The sequence below is a fragment of the Lasioglossum baleicum genome, chromosome 3 (genome assembly GCF_051020765.1).
Source record: "Lasioglossum baleicum chromosome 3, iyLasBale1, whole genome shotgun sequence".
NCBI lineage: Eukaryota > Metazoa > Arthropoda > Insecta > Hymenoptera > Halictidae > Lasioglossum > Lasioglossum baleicum.
Window position 1 is genome coordinate 11,515,564 of NC_134931.1, and position 16,004 is coordinate 11,531,567.

The window sequence follows — 16,004 nt, forward strand, 5'->3', positions numbered from 1 at the left end:
GATTGATCTCTCATCGAGCGGAAAACAATCTGCTGCCGATTCGCAGGACACGGGACGATCGGCTGAGAAACCGACGGACTTTGCACTGTAGTGTACGATCACCATCGACGAGAAATCGGAGGTTCTATAGGCGATCGTGTTACTGAAACGGAACGTTCACCAGTAGCGCACCAATCACAAGAGACTCTCTGGACACAGTGGTGGTTGGATAACGATGAATAACAGAAAGAAAACTATGTTTCTCCTACTTACTGTAAGATCGCGGGAAAATCGGTCGACCGAACGACCGAAGCACCTGGGTGTTCCCCTCCTTCTCGCGGGCGATATCACGCCTGCCGTGTCCGCGCTCGTGTCCAGATGAGCGCAATCAATCGTTCGGTTCCGCGGAGGGCAGCATGTCGTGCGCTACCGTGGCGGATGGTTTGGGACGCGTACTCGCGCGGAAATCGTCGTGGAAATCCTCGGCCGTGGATATCCTCGCAGTCGGTCGTACGTAACGATCCCCGCTCATGCCGTGAGAATCTCTCGCGGCCACTTGTCTTGGGTAGCCGCCAGGAGACGCGGGGGCTTCAGAGAGAGGAGGAGAGGCCGACGCTCACGCAGAAACAGGCGGGAGGAGGAGGATGGCGAGGCGGATGAAGAGGAGGAGGTGGTGATGGCAGAGGTAGGAGGAAGAAGGTGGATAGTGGTGGTGTGCTGGCTCTGGAGGTAGCGGTGATTCCAACCTCGCGGAGAAAGGGGGATGAGAAGAGTCGCAGGAGGTAACGCGAGTGAGAGGGCGGAGGTATTCTGCCCCACCCGTACTCGCCTCTGATTGGACCACCCCCGCTGGCTCACCCCGGCCGTCCCTCTCCCCCTCTTGTCCCCCAGCTCCTCTTCGTCCTCAGAGTCCTCCTCTTCCTCTTACACCTCTTCCTACTCCTCCCTCGACCCCCTCCCACTCCTCCGCCGCCTCCTACTGCTCCTCGTCATCCACCTCATCCACATATTCTGTAGCCGCCGCCGCCGCCGCCACCTCAACCTCCTTTTCTCTCTTCTACGGTGCCTTCTAGCCGCCACCGCCAGCACCACCACCGCCGTCGTCGTCGTCGCGCGCCGCGTCGTTTCTCTTCTTCTTCTTCTCGTTCGCGCCACCTCGTTCTGTCCGCCGGCACGCGTAAGAACGCCCGCCTCTTTTTCGATGCACCGGAAAACAGGTGCGGAAGCCGGTCGTGGGGATTCCAGGATTTCTACTGGCTCCGGGGGAACCATCGCCCTGCTCTGTTCCCCAGGCTTTATTCCCCGGATCTCGCGCCGCGCGGCGCAACACCAGGGAACACCCTTCTCTCACCCGTTTCGTCGCGTTTCGAAAATATACCGAGAAGACCGAGTCCGATGCAACACACAGCTCACCAGACCCGTCTCTTCTCTCTTCTCGAAAACCCCTGCCTACCCGTACCCCGTGTATCGCGACGCTTCGCCGATCTGCCTTCGGTGCATCCCCGCCCCATCCCCTTGTTGCTTGCTTTCTAACCCCTCTTTCCTCTCTTTCCTCTTTTCTCTTTCACTCCGTTCGTCCGTCGGTCGATCGGTCCTTCTCGGCCGCGTCTCGACGTTTTACCCTTTATGATTATTTATTTTTATCGGGATCGATAAAAGGGCGGCGGAACCGAGTTCGCCCGCTGCCAATTGAACGCGTCTATCTTGGAAAAAGCCCGGCCGTGCCGTCGCTCCCAACCAATGGTATTTGGCTTTTGGGAAAACGGCAGGCACGACTTCCGGGCAACTTCCATGACGGCAAGTTCCCTGGGAATTCGGGTGAAACCAATTACACGTTGATCAAAGTCGCGATTTTATATCGGCGGACGGCTATCGATCCGGAATCTTGTTTAGGGTCATTGTTTGCTGCCGGTACGGTGACCAGCTTACCAATGACCTGCACCTTAGGGGCTCTTATCAGGACGAGTGGGAGGACTGACCTATTTCTACTGGGATGATCACTGTGGGACCGAAGGCTTTCAAACGGTCTATGATAAAATTGGGCACGACATATGCGAGATGAATAACTTGAGGTGCAACGATCTGACTGGGCCATAGTATCCTAGGTAGCTTAAAGAATGCACATGTGTCTATCTATTTAGTAATTTGATTCTTTTGGCATCGGGGATAAATTGGTAGCAACAATTTCATTTTTATTAATAATCACGGGCTGGAATGAGTGTTGGAAGAGTAACCTGGTCTGAGATACTTCAACTAAGTTGTTAGCATTCTAAGTTGTTCGAAGCGCAAAGTTCAAGTACGAAGCACAAAGTTCCAGTCTATTTAATTCATTCTCGCGATCCTGACATCAGGAAGATAAGTGATACCAACAAGTCAACTTTTGTTGCTTCATAAAAGCAGGTGAAACTAGTAATCGAAAACGGACGTAAACTGTTACAACTAGAGCTTAGCTCCCTTAGCAGTATGAAAAGTATACAAAATGGGACGTGGCACCTTAAGTAGTCTGAAGAAACAACAAAATTGGTCCGAGCACTATCTAGTTCAACAAATACACATCGGCCAATGTGGCACTGGTTTCTCCTTGGATCAAGGAGCAAAATGCCACATCAAAATCTGCCTTTTTGAATGCATACAACGAATGAACAGTTCATAGATCTTCATGTAATCCTTGCCCCAAATCGATAAAGACCGAATCGCAGTGATACGTTTCTGGTCGATTTGGGAGTAAACAAGACTTATCCTGGAGAGCTAGTCTAACTCCCTGGCCCTAGCAGAACAGCTATTCGATTCTCGGTAGGTAGGACGTCCCCGAAAGGAAGCACAATCGTCGTATTTCGAGCGGAATAAACGATTCGCGCGTATCGACTATAAATTACGGCGCGTTTGCGGGGTGGTTGAGGGGTGGTAGTCGGGGGTGGAAGGCATCCAGGACAGGAGACGGACAGGGAGCATGGCGAGGATGCCTTAAGGCGACGGCATTTCGATAATTGGAAACCAATGAGGCGGCAGTGGGAGGGTTTTCGGGGTAAAAATCAACCCTTCCACCGTGGCTCCGAGCCCTAATGAAGCGAACCTTCGCCGTTGCCTGCCGACGTGCATGCCTCCGCGTCGTATTAATTGCCTGCCCCTTCGGCTTCCCGTCCCTCGGCGCGTCGCCTATCGTTTCCCTCCGTCCATCCCCTGCGTCATCGCAAGCCCATCTACCCCTTTCGCCCATCTACCTCCTCTTCTTACGCCGCGCCGTCTCGCAGTTACCCGCGATAGCGCATTCTTCGACAAATTGGATCACGCTATCGTGCGAACGCCCGACGGTTCCACTACTGAGCCAGGATAACCGGTTTCTGCTCGATCCGCTCGATCACGATCGGCCAGCGTGCGGATTTCTTCCTAAAACCAGCGCAAGTCACTTCTGGGATACTAGTTTTTTCGTTTGTAGCCAACACCCCTTTTCGGAAGGCGTTGAAATACCTTCGAGACGAGGCTGTACTTCGAGATTGACAAAAGACTATAGAATTGTAGATAGTCTCGAAATGAGTGTAGAAATCCTTATTTGTGAATATGTAATCAATGGTTGGGATTTTACTGATGTTTGTAATATTATGGTACATTAAAGTTTGAGTCTAGTTTGGATTATGTCGACATAGTACGAATTTACTCTAATCAAGATCATGCATCCAATTCTCAGAGATGAAAAGAACTTTATTGTATGAATAACAACAGATCAATGCTTAGTCACGATTTCATCGAAGATACACGATTTCATTCCTAGTCTCATTCGTATAGGGTCAATCTTTGAAATGGCTACACAGAGGGATTGCACAATAAGCAAGAATTGTTTTCCCATGGAAAATCCTGTGCAAGAAGAGAAATATGGAATTCATATTTCATGATAAAATCGTATATCGAATGAACGCGATCGAGTAACCCGTGCACTGAACAAACAGAGATTCGTTTCATTAGAGTAAGCACGTATTTGTATAAATACAGATGTTTTATTCAATAGCTCCCGGTGAGAATTGCATGTTGTCGAATCCGCGTTAAAAAAAGTTCATGGAACGTGCGAATATTAGCTCCGCAGGAGTACCGTAACAATCTGAAATTTGCATAATTGACCGAACGTGGTGGTCGATAATATCTCCCGGCGAGAATAACGCCAATGCATGCGATTCGCAACAGAATACACGCTTCCTTATTGTTTAATCCGGGACGTTTAACCGACAGGTGGTTTATCATTCCCGGCGTGTGTTTATCTCGCCGATAAAATACCATGTAAACGAATTAATATCGACCGTCAATTACTTCGTCCGAGACGAAACACCCAACACAATTTTGTCACCCTATTCATAAAAAGAATACGTTTCACACTCCACTTTCTCATCTTCGGGAAAGACAACAAATTAAATGTATAAGAAACCTCGAAAAAGAAGGATAAATCAACTGAAGTAATTAATAATCTAGCTAATTCATGATCACAGTTCTAGCTTTTTGGTAGCTGACAACAATACAAACTTTCATTTTGTAAAACCAGATCAATTTCAAACACGATAAGTATTTTATATCGTTGTACACGAGATATTCATAATAATGTCAATGGCCAACCGAATTATTCAATGGAACCAAATTTACAGGGCTAGTGTCCGATAATTTAATGAGAGTTCTCAGGATTATTGAATGTCATACAATGTCTAAACAGTCCAAAATTTATAAGATATTTGTTAGGGACGTAACAGAAGAATTATGAAACAGAACGCAAGTGTTGCAGAACCTTGCTAGGACCTTCAAAATATCGGACGACGGCCCTTAGCTCGTGGCTTTAAGGTTGTGCGAGGTTAGGGCTACTCTCGAAGTAATTCCGTTAGGTAGGCCTCGAATCGATATAATCAGCGAACGCACAGGGGGTGAGTTTTCACCCCTGCCGGTTGCTTCACTACGATTCTTCCTCCTAAATTCAAGCCCCGAACGCCCTGTAATCTTCGGACGCTCTCCAGACCAACCCCTATTCCTCTGAAGGGTGCGCCACCCGACACGAACCTGTCCGACGGTTTGAACTGGTGTCACCGGGAAGAGCAGTGTCACGAACATCAGTCCACAAAACACTATCGTATGCCAAACACATTTCATTATTTCGACGTTAAACTCCAGTCATCTCCACAATTGTGCCAAAAATTCGAGATGGAAATTTAAATCAAGAAAATTAAGTCTTCTCGATCAAATATCCCATTATTATCAGTGAACAATGATGCTTAATCATCAAAATCAAACAGACAATCATACAAATTCTATCAAACACTAAATTCATCCTAGGGTATCAGGCGATGGTCAGCTCACGCTTTAAGAATCAAGCAAGTATTTAAAATCACCTCTAAATCTGGTAGAAGACGATAGTCAGTTCTGCATTGCGACCGCCACTGAACATGTTAGGTGACATTCTATACTAAAAGGATCCTGAATGTATCAGGCGATGGCCAGCTCACAATTTAAGAACGAAGAGACTTCCAATTAATTTTCTCTTCTGAGTCGACTGTAAATATTATATTGTGATTCAACATCCTCTGTTAATCACGAATGAGACATCAATTCTTCTAGTAAGGATATGAAAAATACATACACGTCAGACGACAGGTAAGGTTCCACAAAAGGTGCACGAATTGAGGATCATTTGGTGACGGTAACCACGAACAGCACACATGTAACAGGGTGATGGTACCGCAACGACAGCACACAGGGGTGGCGCACCCCGTCGACGCGAACGTGCACCGACGGCGACGTCAACGTCGAACGTGTAGGACGTTTTGTCGCGGACGTTGCGCGGATTAGATCCGGGAACGTAGTCGCGGCGAGAACGCTCGCTGCCGTCGATGACGAAGTCAAGACGCTGGGATGAACATGGACGCGAGATGTGGCACACCCCGAGACCTAGACACTACTGAACCAGCCCCATGGCAAACCTTGTTAACGGCAGTCGACAACCAAGTTTAAACTTCGGGTAACAATTCCCCTACCGACTCACTCTCTCATTCTCTCTGTCTCCCCCCCTCTCTCTCTCTCTATCTCTATCTCTATCTCGGTTTCTCTCCTCGCGTGCTCTCTCCCCCTACCCCCAATCTGCGCCAAGGCACCCTCTCTCACCCCCCTTTTGTCTCCCGAGCCGTTCGCGGACGAAAGGTGATAGAGAAGAATTCTTAAAGAACGACGAGTAATTAATCATGCGATCGACCCAGGGTCAATGGAACCCCTGCCGAGTCCCTGTTAAAAACTTTGCGAGACGTGCCTCGGCAAGTTGTGTTTTAGGGGATCCGATCCTGAATCGCTTAGGAACGACACGGGGACATGGGACCGAACTTTGCTTTTTATGGGCGTGTGTTGTAATTGATACGGCAGACGTTGGAGAAATTTGGCTCCTCGGACTCCTAGAATTATGTCTCCCGGCTGGCGAAGTGGAGTGAGGAACGTGAGCTGAGACAATAATATGTCTTTGTGGTTCGACTGTTGCAATTGTCAAAGTTGATGGTAAAGCATCAAGATGAAATGTTTTATAAAAAGTAACTAGAAATGTTCCGGTGGTTCAAAGATACAGTTAAAGATGCTAGGAAGTACGATTGTCTCAGAACTTTGGCTTTCTATTGTTTGGACTGTTTTATGCTTGGACTGGTGCGGTGACACCAAGGCATATTTTCTAATCAGAAAATTATGGAGAACCAAATTTCTCGACCCCGCCAGTTCTGGATTGTACTGGCAGCTACTAATAGCAGCTGGGTCTTGCTACTAGCAAAGTGGAGCAAGAGACGTGTGCAGCGTTGCGAAAACAATAATAGTAAAGCTAGACCGTCTTAGCGCAGATGGTACAAGAAGGAATGTTTACAGACACAGAATGTTACGAAGAACCAACTTTCTCCATCTTGTCGGATCTAGCTTATATCCCGCTGCGAGCAAACTACAACAAAGAACTATTGTTTGAATAATCCTGATATGGAAACAAGAAGTATTATCAGCTAGAACTGATCGTCAAATTCGAAGATGCAATCTGAGATGCTAAAGCAAAGTAGAATAAGAGTTCCTCTTGCAAAAAAGAGATCCTTTCATCTCTTCAAACTAGAAGAATGGCAAACTAGAAGAATGATAATAATAGATTTCAAACAAATCAGACTTCTGCCACGAAATACCCAATAGGCCCAACTCGGAACGACTACATAAATCTACAACGCAAACACCTTTTTCCCGAAGTAACATGTCATCGAACCGAGTTTAGAATGACTCCAAAGTATACGTAGCTCTCGATAATCGTCATGCCAACACACAAGAAAGGGATAGTTGGGGCCAAACAGAAGTTCGGAGTCTCGGTTACTGCTCCGAGTAACTGGAAGCCTAAGTTCAGGCGGAATCAAGTTAAGACGACGTCACGAAACTCTGAATGGTACCAAAGAAGTCCCCTTGTACTTGGCCTTGATCGGGTCTGTCTTTGGAAACCAGGACGAAACACGCCAGCTGTCGTTAACCCCAAACCCCGGTGATCCTTCGTGGCCGAAACGGGAAGAGAGAGAGTGAGAGAGTGAGGAGGGAGGGGGAGACAGAAGAGGGGCAAGGGGTACCAAGTTCACCGGCGCAACCTTCCCTCCTAAGCGGGCGCGTTGGTGCGAAACTTGGTAGCCGCGTAACAAGAAAGAAGTAACTATCGTTGGAGCGGACTAGTTTGTTCAATGGCACGGGCACACCGGGCCGCGAGCAGAGCGAACGCTCCGCGGGGGCAACAGAGGAGGCCGGGGGCAGTTCGCAGGAGAGTGAGGGGGAGCAAGGGGGCCGGGGAAGAAGGGGTGCAAGGGAAGGTGAGCCAAAGTTCTTCGCAAGAACAAGAACAAAGTTCCAAGCCAAAGCGCTCCTCTCCCGCCACTTCTGATCCTCTCCCGTCGTCCCTCCCCATTACGTATCCGTGCACCCTTGCAGATGCGCGCACTTGCCGCGACCGGTTCACCTTGGAAACTTTGACAAAAATCAAATTCCAAGTGCACGCGTTGCCCCAGTCGAGGCCTTCTCCCGCGAACTTCGAGGGCAACCTCACCCACTTGCGAACCCCGGAATCGCGACCCCGGTTGCAACGCTGCAACGCCTGGAACTCGCGATTTATGATATATTGGCTCCACAGTTGGGGTCCGTGATCGAAAGTGCAAGTGCTGTATTGTGTCTCTACTGTCTCTACTCCAGGAAGAGACTCGTGGTATCCTCTGGGAGAAGTCAGAGTACAATGCTCTTCTTCTGGGATGAAAACGTAAAGTGACCGTGGTTAGGAGAATGTATCAGAGCGTTGTACCATCCTTTCAGTAACTTATTATGTACCAGTGTTAACTTTGATTTGTCGAGGATGTATGGAAGATTACGGAACATACCCCATTACCTCTTTTGTAACGCCTTTAGAAAGAAACTATTCGAAAATCAGTTGTGCAAAGTTCTCGGACTTAGCACTTTGTTACCAGCCTAATTTGTTACGTACACTCTGTTTGCGCTGCGGAAGAAGCTTGACCAAGAAGATTCGAATGACAATAACACCAGAATAACATAGCTTCTGACTAGGACCATGTAGCAATCACTTCGTCAGGATTGATCCTTTCCACCTCGACTGTGTCTTTGACCTTACGATTGTGTCCCAAACTACTTATCCGTGAAGGATTCAGCGATCTCTGAATGAGAACGGTTTCTTACGGCGATGGTGATCAAATACACAAAACCGACAGATGACGTAAACTGAGATGAAGTATAGTCTGACGGGTAGCCAGCGCAAACAGCGAGGAATCGATGGTGACAGCTAGTACTTACTTGAGGGTCCGAAGTCCTTCAGCGGCGACAATGCGGCCGCACGGCGGTGGTTCCGCGCGGATCCCGGCGTCGTCGTCTTCGTCGAGTAAACGCGGTCACTGGTGAAGACCGAGAGCCCGGTGGTTAATTTTCGCCGGTGTGGCTGAGGAGCGCGTCCCCGTGGACGATATTCAAAAGAGGAGCCGATGGACCCGTGATCGACGTTAGCCAGCCGAACGAGATCCGTCCAAACCGTCCGCGCCGCGCCGTCGACGATGAGCGCCGATTTTCCACGAGCAACCCCGAGAGGTCGTACACGGCGTCAGTAGGAGGTCGCCGTAGGAAGAGGAGGTGGAGAACGGTGAGACGGAGGTGGAGGTGGAAGGAGCCAGAGGAGGATTTTGAGCTGGTATTGGTGAGGAGAGGTCCGCCGCGTCGCTACACCGTCGGGACGCCGGTTTGGTTGTGTGGGCTCGTGAGGAGTTAGATTAGAGGAGAGAGGAGAGACTCAAGAGAGAAAGAGAGGCTCGTGAAACACACAGACGAGAGAGAGAGAGAGAGAGGGGGGCGGGAGGAAGTTCGATGCGCGCTACCGTGAGCTGGTGTTGGTGAGAGTAAAACTTTTCTCGCTTGTGTTCGTACGCACGCATCGACTCGCCTTCGAGGAAGGGAGCAAGGGGGCAGGCGGAAAGAGAGAGCACAGGGAGAAGAGAAGAAGAGACAGGGGAGAGAGAGGCGGATAAAACCGGAGGAGGAGGAGGAGGAGGAGGAGGAGGAAGAGGAGGAGGAGGAGGAGAAGGATAGGGCGTAGTACGATTTTGCTGGTACGGAGACGAGCTCCCAAGCAAAACGCGTGGTCCACCTCCGAGTTATTTCCTTTTCCAGCTATCCTCGACCACCCAACGACACCCCCGACCCGTCCCTTAGGCTCCCTCCAGACCACGGCGCAAATTATTACCCGTCGCAGGTGCATTTTTTCTGCTCCACTGGAACAGCGCGCGTTCTCGCGCCCGCGTTGCGCGCTTCCTTTTCTTTTCGGCCGAGGACATCAACTGCCTGACGGAAAGTCCCCGGGAAAAACTGTCAACCGCAAGCTCTCGTCCCTCGTAATTGGAGACCAATGTAAATTCGAGCGAACGACGGATTTTATTGATCAGGTTAAACGCTTTTCCCTGATACCGTCCGCTTCGTCTCCACGATACTTCCGTGGCTTGTTCATAGGACTTTCCCCGCGGTTTGACCTTAAACGGTCTGAACTACTAATATCGGTTCCCTTCTTTCGATCGAAGGTATTACTACCTCCTGCGCGACAGCTATACATCTGAATGAATGCTGGTGCATAGCTCGCTAGTGCTCGGTTCGAGAATTCCTCGATGAACGGACTATAAATAGACTAAACTACTGTGCTTTTGTTTCTACAAATTCAAAACGTTTACGGGAGATTAGACTAGACTGGTTGGAGCACTGTTATTCTTGTAAAGACAAGAACGGTCAGACCTAACGGCGATACGTGGCCTTGCAGTCCGTTGTCTGACTAAAACGAGCAAGTACTACTGATTTTATTAACCTACTCTCGTGTACTTGTCGGTAGAGTTTGGAGTCGACAATATTGAGATCACCCGCAACAATGGTGCAAAAAGGGATTAAGCACTTTCAGTGTAGATTTATAGTGAAATTGTTATTGTAGGGGTCAGAACCGTTAAAGGAGTCAACGGTTAAGCGAGCGAGAACGGAAAAGCGGCAAACGTTTTGCCGAATAGGTCGCCCGCGAATTGCCGAAACAATAACACGGGGACAGGTGAATGCCCTACTGAGCGATTGCGAGAGAGCGAGCGCGTGAGTGAGAGAGAAAGAGTCGTAAGAGGCAACGACCGCGAACTTCATGTGTGAGATAGAAAGTATGAATGTTTGCGTAATCACAGTAGGGTATAAATATGAGGTAGGTCGCGGGAGCGACAGAGTTATCGTTGGATTGTCGAAATACATAGAGAGGAAGATAAAGCTAGAGAGCTAGTTAGAGAGAAAGAGAGAGAGAGAGTGAGAGAGAGAGAGAGTTAGAGAGAGAGAGAGAGAGAGAGAGCGTTTCGGCTTAGAGAAGCCAGCAGTGCAAACTAGTGTATTTTTAGTAGTGTTATTCAAATTAATAAACGAATTGTTCTTCGTATCAAGTTGATTTCGACCAGCCTGACACAAATCCCTACAAATCTTGGGGGCTCGTCCGGGATCAGTTCAGGCCAAGTCAAAATTAACAAGAGAGTAGAGCGGTGAGCCGCGGGTACCAGTAGCACAAGTCAGTCTACAGACGGAAGAGTATCATCGCGATGGAGCAAGGAAGGTCCGCGGATAGCTTCTCGATCACAGAATTGAGGGAAATAGCAAGGAGACGAGGCATATCGGCAGGAGGATCGAAAGCCGACCTGATAAAGAGACTCAACGAGCAAGATCCGTCAGGCGCGTGGACGTCAGACCTGGATGTAGAGGATGATCCTCCCGACGAGGTAAAGTCGCGGTCGTTGGAGGAGAGCCTCTACAGGCAGCAATTAGAGATCCGCTCTAAAGAGTTGGAGCTGGCACAGCGCGAATTGGAGATCGCGAGACGCGAGATGGAGGTAATGCGTGTGTCACAGTACGGAGCTCACGAAAACACGATGGTGACGTCTCAAAGGGTGAACGTGACGGCGTTGGCCGACTTACTTTGTCCTTTCAGCGGTGACTCGAAGGAATTCGAAAATTGGGAAAGGCAATTGGCGCTTATCAGAGCGACGTATAAGCTGGACGAAGGTTTGACAAAAATACTGATGGGAATGCGGCTGAAAGGAAAAGCGTCGGAGTGGCTACACTCGAAACCTGAACACGTAGAGATGTCCGTAGGCTCGCTGTTAACAAGGCTAAGAAGCGTTTTCCATTTCCCACTTAGCAGATTAGTCCTCCGGCGACAATTCGAGGAGAGGACATGGAGGAGGAGCGAGTCGTTCCAAGAATACGCACACGATAAAATAATTCTTGCCAATCGCGTGCCAGTGGCAGAAGAAGAAATTGCGGACTACTTGATTGAGGGAATCCCTGACGTACGACTAAGAGATCAGGCCCGGATGGGAGGATATAAGACCGCGTCGGAACTGCAGAAGGCGTTCGAGAGAATCACGCTACGAGAGGGAGGCCAGCCGAGCATCGTGAGGAGAATGGACCGGCCGGAAACGAGGAGCAGCGGGCAGTACGGCGCATGGAGAGAGCGGACGAGTGTAGAGCGGCCAAGAGAGCGGCCCTGTTATAATTGCGGCATGCGCGACCACATCGGGGTGAACTGCCCCACAAAAGCGGAGGGTCCGGTGTGTTTCCAATGCGGCGCGCGGGGTCACCTGGCATCGAGGTGTCCCAAAAGAGCGGGCGGACAACCCAAAAATGTATGTGCGGCGAGTGAGGTAAGATCACCGAAGTTTAAGAAACGCGTAGAGATTAACGGTCGCGAAATAACGGCGCTCATAGATACCGGGAGCGACCTTTGTTTAATGCGTAAAGAGCAGTACGTCGGAATCGGTTCTCCTCCGTTGAACTCTCGCGAGGTCAGATTTCGCGGCGTCGGGTCGGGCGAGAACACGACATTAGGTGAGTTTAAGACAGAAGTGCGAGTAGACGGGAATACCTATCCGATCGTCATTCGAGTTATCCCTGATGAAATCATCGAGCATGGGTTTCTTATAGGTGCGGATTTCTTAGACACGGTAGACGTCATGATGCGAGCGGGAAATGTGTACGTCAACCCGTCGCCCGAGCAGTTCACTGAAAATCTTCCGGAAGTGTTTCAAATAAACATAAACGAAGAGGCGTCGGACAGGGACGTAGACGTCGCGCACATACCGCGTGACGACCAGAGGGTCGAAGTAAAAAAGTTAGTTCGGGAATATAGGCCGGTTAAAACACGAGAGGTAGGCGTAAAGATGTCAATCGTTCTTACGGATGACGTGCCGGTTTTCCAGAGAGCGAGGCGATTAGCCCAAGCAGAGCGCGAAAAAGTAAACGAGCAAATAGAGGGATGGTTAAGCGAAAAAATAATACGGCCGTCTCTGTCGGAATACGCGAGCCCCGTCGTGATAGTGAAGAAAAGAGACGACACAATACGCTTGTGCGTCGACTACAGACGCTTGAACGAAAAGATAGTTCGTGATCGGTATCCGCTACCGCTTATAGAAGATCAGTTAGACCTGCTTCAGAATGCGAGATTTTTTAGCACGTTGGACTTAAAAAACGGGTTTTTTCACGTCGCGTTAGAGGAACAGAGCCGAAAGTACACCGCTTTCATTGTCCCCGATGGACATTACGAATTCCTCCGAGTCCCTTTTGGCCTGTGTAATTCGCCATCGGTATTCCAAAGATACATAAATGCCGTTTTTAAAGATCTCATACGTAACAAAACCGTAATCACATATATGGACGACCTTATAATACCTTCACGGGATCGCGAGACGGGAATAAGCGGGCTGAGAGCGGTGCTAGCGGTTGCGAGCGAGGTCGGACTAGTCATTAACTGGAAGAAATGTTGTTTTCTGCGAGAAGAAGTAGAATATTTAGGCCATATTGTGCGAAACGGACACGTGCGTCCGTCGCCGCGTAAAGTAGAAGCCGTCCGAAAATTCCCTGAGCCGACCAGCGTGAAGCACATTCAAAGCTTCCTAGGATTAAGCGGATATTTCCGAAAATTTGTGCCGTACTATTCCAATATAGCACGCCCATTGAGCAATTTGTTAAGAGCGAGCGTGAAATTCAAATTCGGCGAGGAGGAAAGGGCAGCGTTTCTCAGGTTGAAAGAAATACTGAGCAACGAACCCGTGTTGCAACTGTACAGACAAAACGCCGAAACTCAGTTACACACCGATGCATCAATGCATGGCTACGGCGCGATACTCCTCCAGAGAAGCTCGGAGGACAACGGGATGCACCCGGTATATTACGCGAGCGGGAAAACCACAGCGGCGGAGTCAAAGTATACGAGTTACGAGCTAGAGGTGTTAGCGATCATAAAGTCGTTGCGGAAATTCCGAGTGTACTTGTTAGGCATACCGTTTAAGATTTTCACAGATTGTCGGGCGTTTGCGTTAACGATGCGGAAAAAGGACCTGTGCGTCCGTGTGGCGAGGTGGGCCTTACTATTAGAGGAGTTCCATTATGAGATAGAGCATCGACCAGGGAGAAGCATGACACATGTCGATGCTCTTAGCCGTAGCCCGCTGCCAACCTGTATGTTTGTAGAAACATGTGACGATACAATAACCTCACAGTTTAGAAGGGCGCAGCGCGAGGACCGAGACGTAGAGAAAATTCAGCACCAGCTGATTACGACGGGCATTCCGAGAGGGAACGGTCAGGTAGAGCGCGTAAATCGCACCCTTATACCCTTGCTAACGAAATTAGCACACCCGAAGCGCGAGGAGTGGTATAGATGGTTAGAGCTAGCGCAGCAGTGCCTAAACACGACGATGCACCGAAGCATAGGCACGACGCCGTTCCGCGTCCTTTTTGGTACCCACCCCAGGCTACGAGACAGCCCGGAAGTCCGGGAACTCCTAGAAAGAGAATGGATCGGCCAATTCGAGACCGAACGGGACGAAATACGGGACCGTTCCAGGAAAAACATTGAGGCGATACAGAAAGAAAACAGGAAGGGGTACAACAAAAGGAGAGTGGTCGCGAGGGAATACCGAGAGGACGACTTGGTGGCGATTAAGCGCACTCAGCAGGGGCCAGGGTTAAAGGTGGCCAATAAATTTCTGGGTCCATACACAGTCACGAGGAAGCTGCGAAATGATCGGTACGTCGTCGAGAAGGTAGGAGACCATGAGGGGCCCTTCCGAACCTCGACAGCAGCGGACCACATGAAACCCTGGGCTCGATCGACGGACGGAGATATCAGCGAAGATGAGGCTGGAGACGATATCCGGGGTCGGATATCAACACAGGATGGCCGAGTGTAGGGGTCAGAACCGTTAAAGGAGTCAACGGTTAAGCGAGCGAGAACGGAAAAGCGGCAAACGTTTTGCCGAATAGGTCGCCCGCGAATTGCCGAAACAATAACACGGGGACAGGTGAATGCCCTACTGAGCGATTGCGAGAGAGCGAGCGCGTGAGTGAGAGAGAAAGAGTCGTAAGAGGCAACGACCGCGAACTTCATGTGTGAGATAGAAAGTATGAATGTTTGCGTAATCACAGTAGGGTATAAATATGAGGTAGGTCGCGGGAGCGACAGAGTTATCGTTGGATTGTCGAAATACATAGAGAGGAAGATAAAGCTAGAGAGCTAGTTAGAGAGAAAGAGAGAGAGAGAGTGAGAGAGAGAGAGAGTTAGAGAGAGAGAGAGAGAGAGAGAGCGTTTCGGCTTAGAGAAGCCAGCAGTGCAAACTAGTGTATTTTTAGTAGTGTTATTCAAATTAATAAACGAATTGTTCTTCGTATCAAGTTGATTTCGACCAGCCTGACACAAATCCCTACATTATTATGGAGGAAGAATTGTCACCACCATAAATCAAGCTCTACGAAAGTAACCCCATAAGTAGCATTTCAAGAATATTATCTATACAGCCAATGTGTGATAATTCAATTAAATTGATCGTTGTATCACAAGAGGCTACGATCATTGAATAAAAGACTCAATGTATACAGAAGAAATTACTTCGAAACTATGATTACCTCTTTGAATGAATCATGTATACGCTCGGACTATGGCCTGGAGACATGTTCACGCTCTCAGAGTGCGAAGTACGCTCGCGTGTAAATTAACTGTTCATGTTTATCAACCGATAGTTTAGCAAAGAATATGATCGCATTTTAGCGAATGCACCCTACAGCTGTGCTTGCGCACGACAAGCATTGGATATGGAATAATATATTCTACATACCTACACATAACACAACTCCTGTGTCAGTTTCGGTCATCAAAAAAGTCTTTCAAGCTCTGTCTCTTGAAGAGATCTGAACGGATCCAAGGTTCTGCAACCGTGCACTAGTCAGAATCGTTCGATCCTCCGCCTGGAAGTCCAGACCGAGTTGCTGACGGACACGGGGAAAGAAAGATGGGATCGTGCGTGAAAACCGAAGATACCTTATGATCGTGGACAGCAGCTCGTTCATCGACGGTAGGCGGACTACCGAACGTCGAGTTTAATGCAGATTAAGGAGCGCGGGGGCTGGAGGGTCCTTTGTAGAACGCGTTTCGTTCGGTATTAGCTGGAAGTAGCTCGTAGAAC

General features: G+C 49.1%; 1 protein-coding gene across 8 annotated transcripts in view; it reads right to left on the reverse strand.

Annotated features, from left to right (window-relative positions):
- The window catches only part of LOC143207473 (uncharacterized), a 398,430-nt gene that overhangs the window by 235,450 nt on the left and 146,976 nt on the right, over positions 1–16,004 (reverse strand). For 2 of the 8 annotated variants that reach the window (XM_076420994.1, XM_076420992.1), the window contains exon 1: positions 8,788–10,374. The exons of 4 other annotated variants lie outside the window; for them this stretch is intronic. The gene's annotated coding sequence lies outside the window, so the exon portion shown is untranslated. Of the gene's footprint in view, positions 1–252; positions 5,560–5,587; positions 8,764–8,787; positions 10,375–16,004 lie in introns of those variants that run through there. 2 more of the 8 variants (XM_076420993.1, XM_076420991.1) reach the window with 2 other exon arrangements.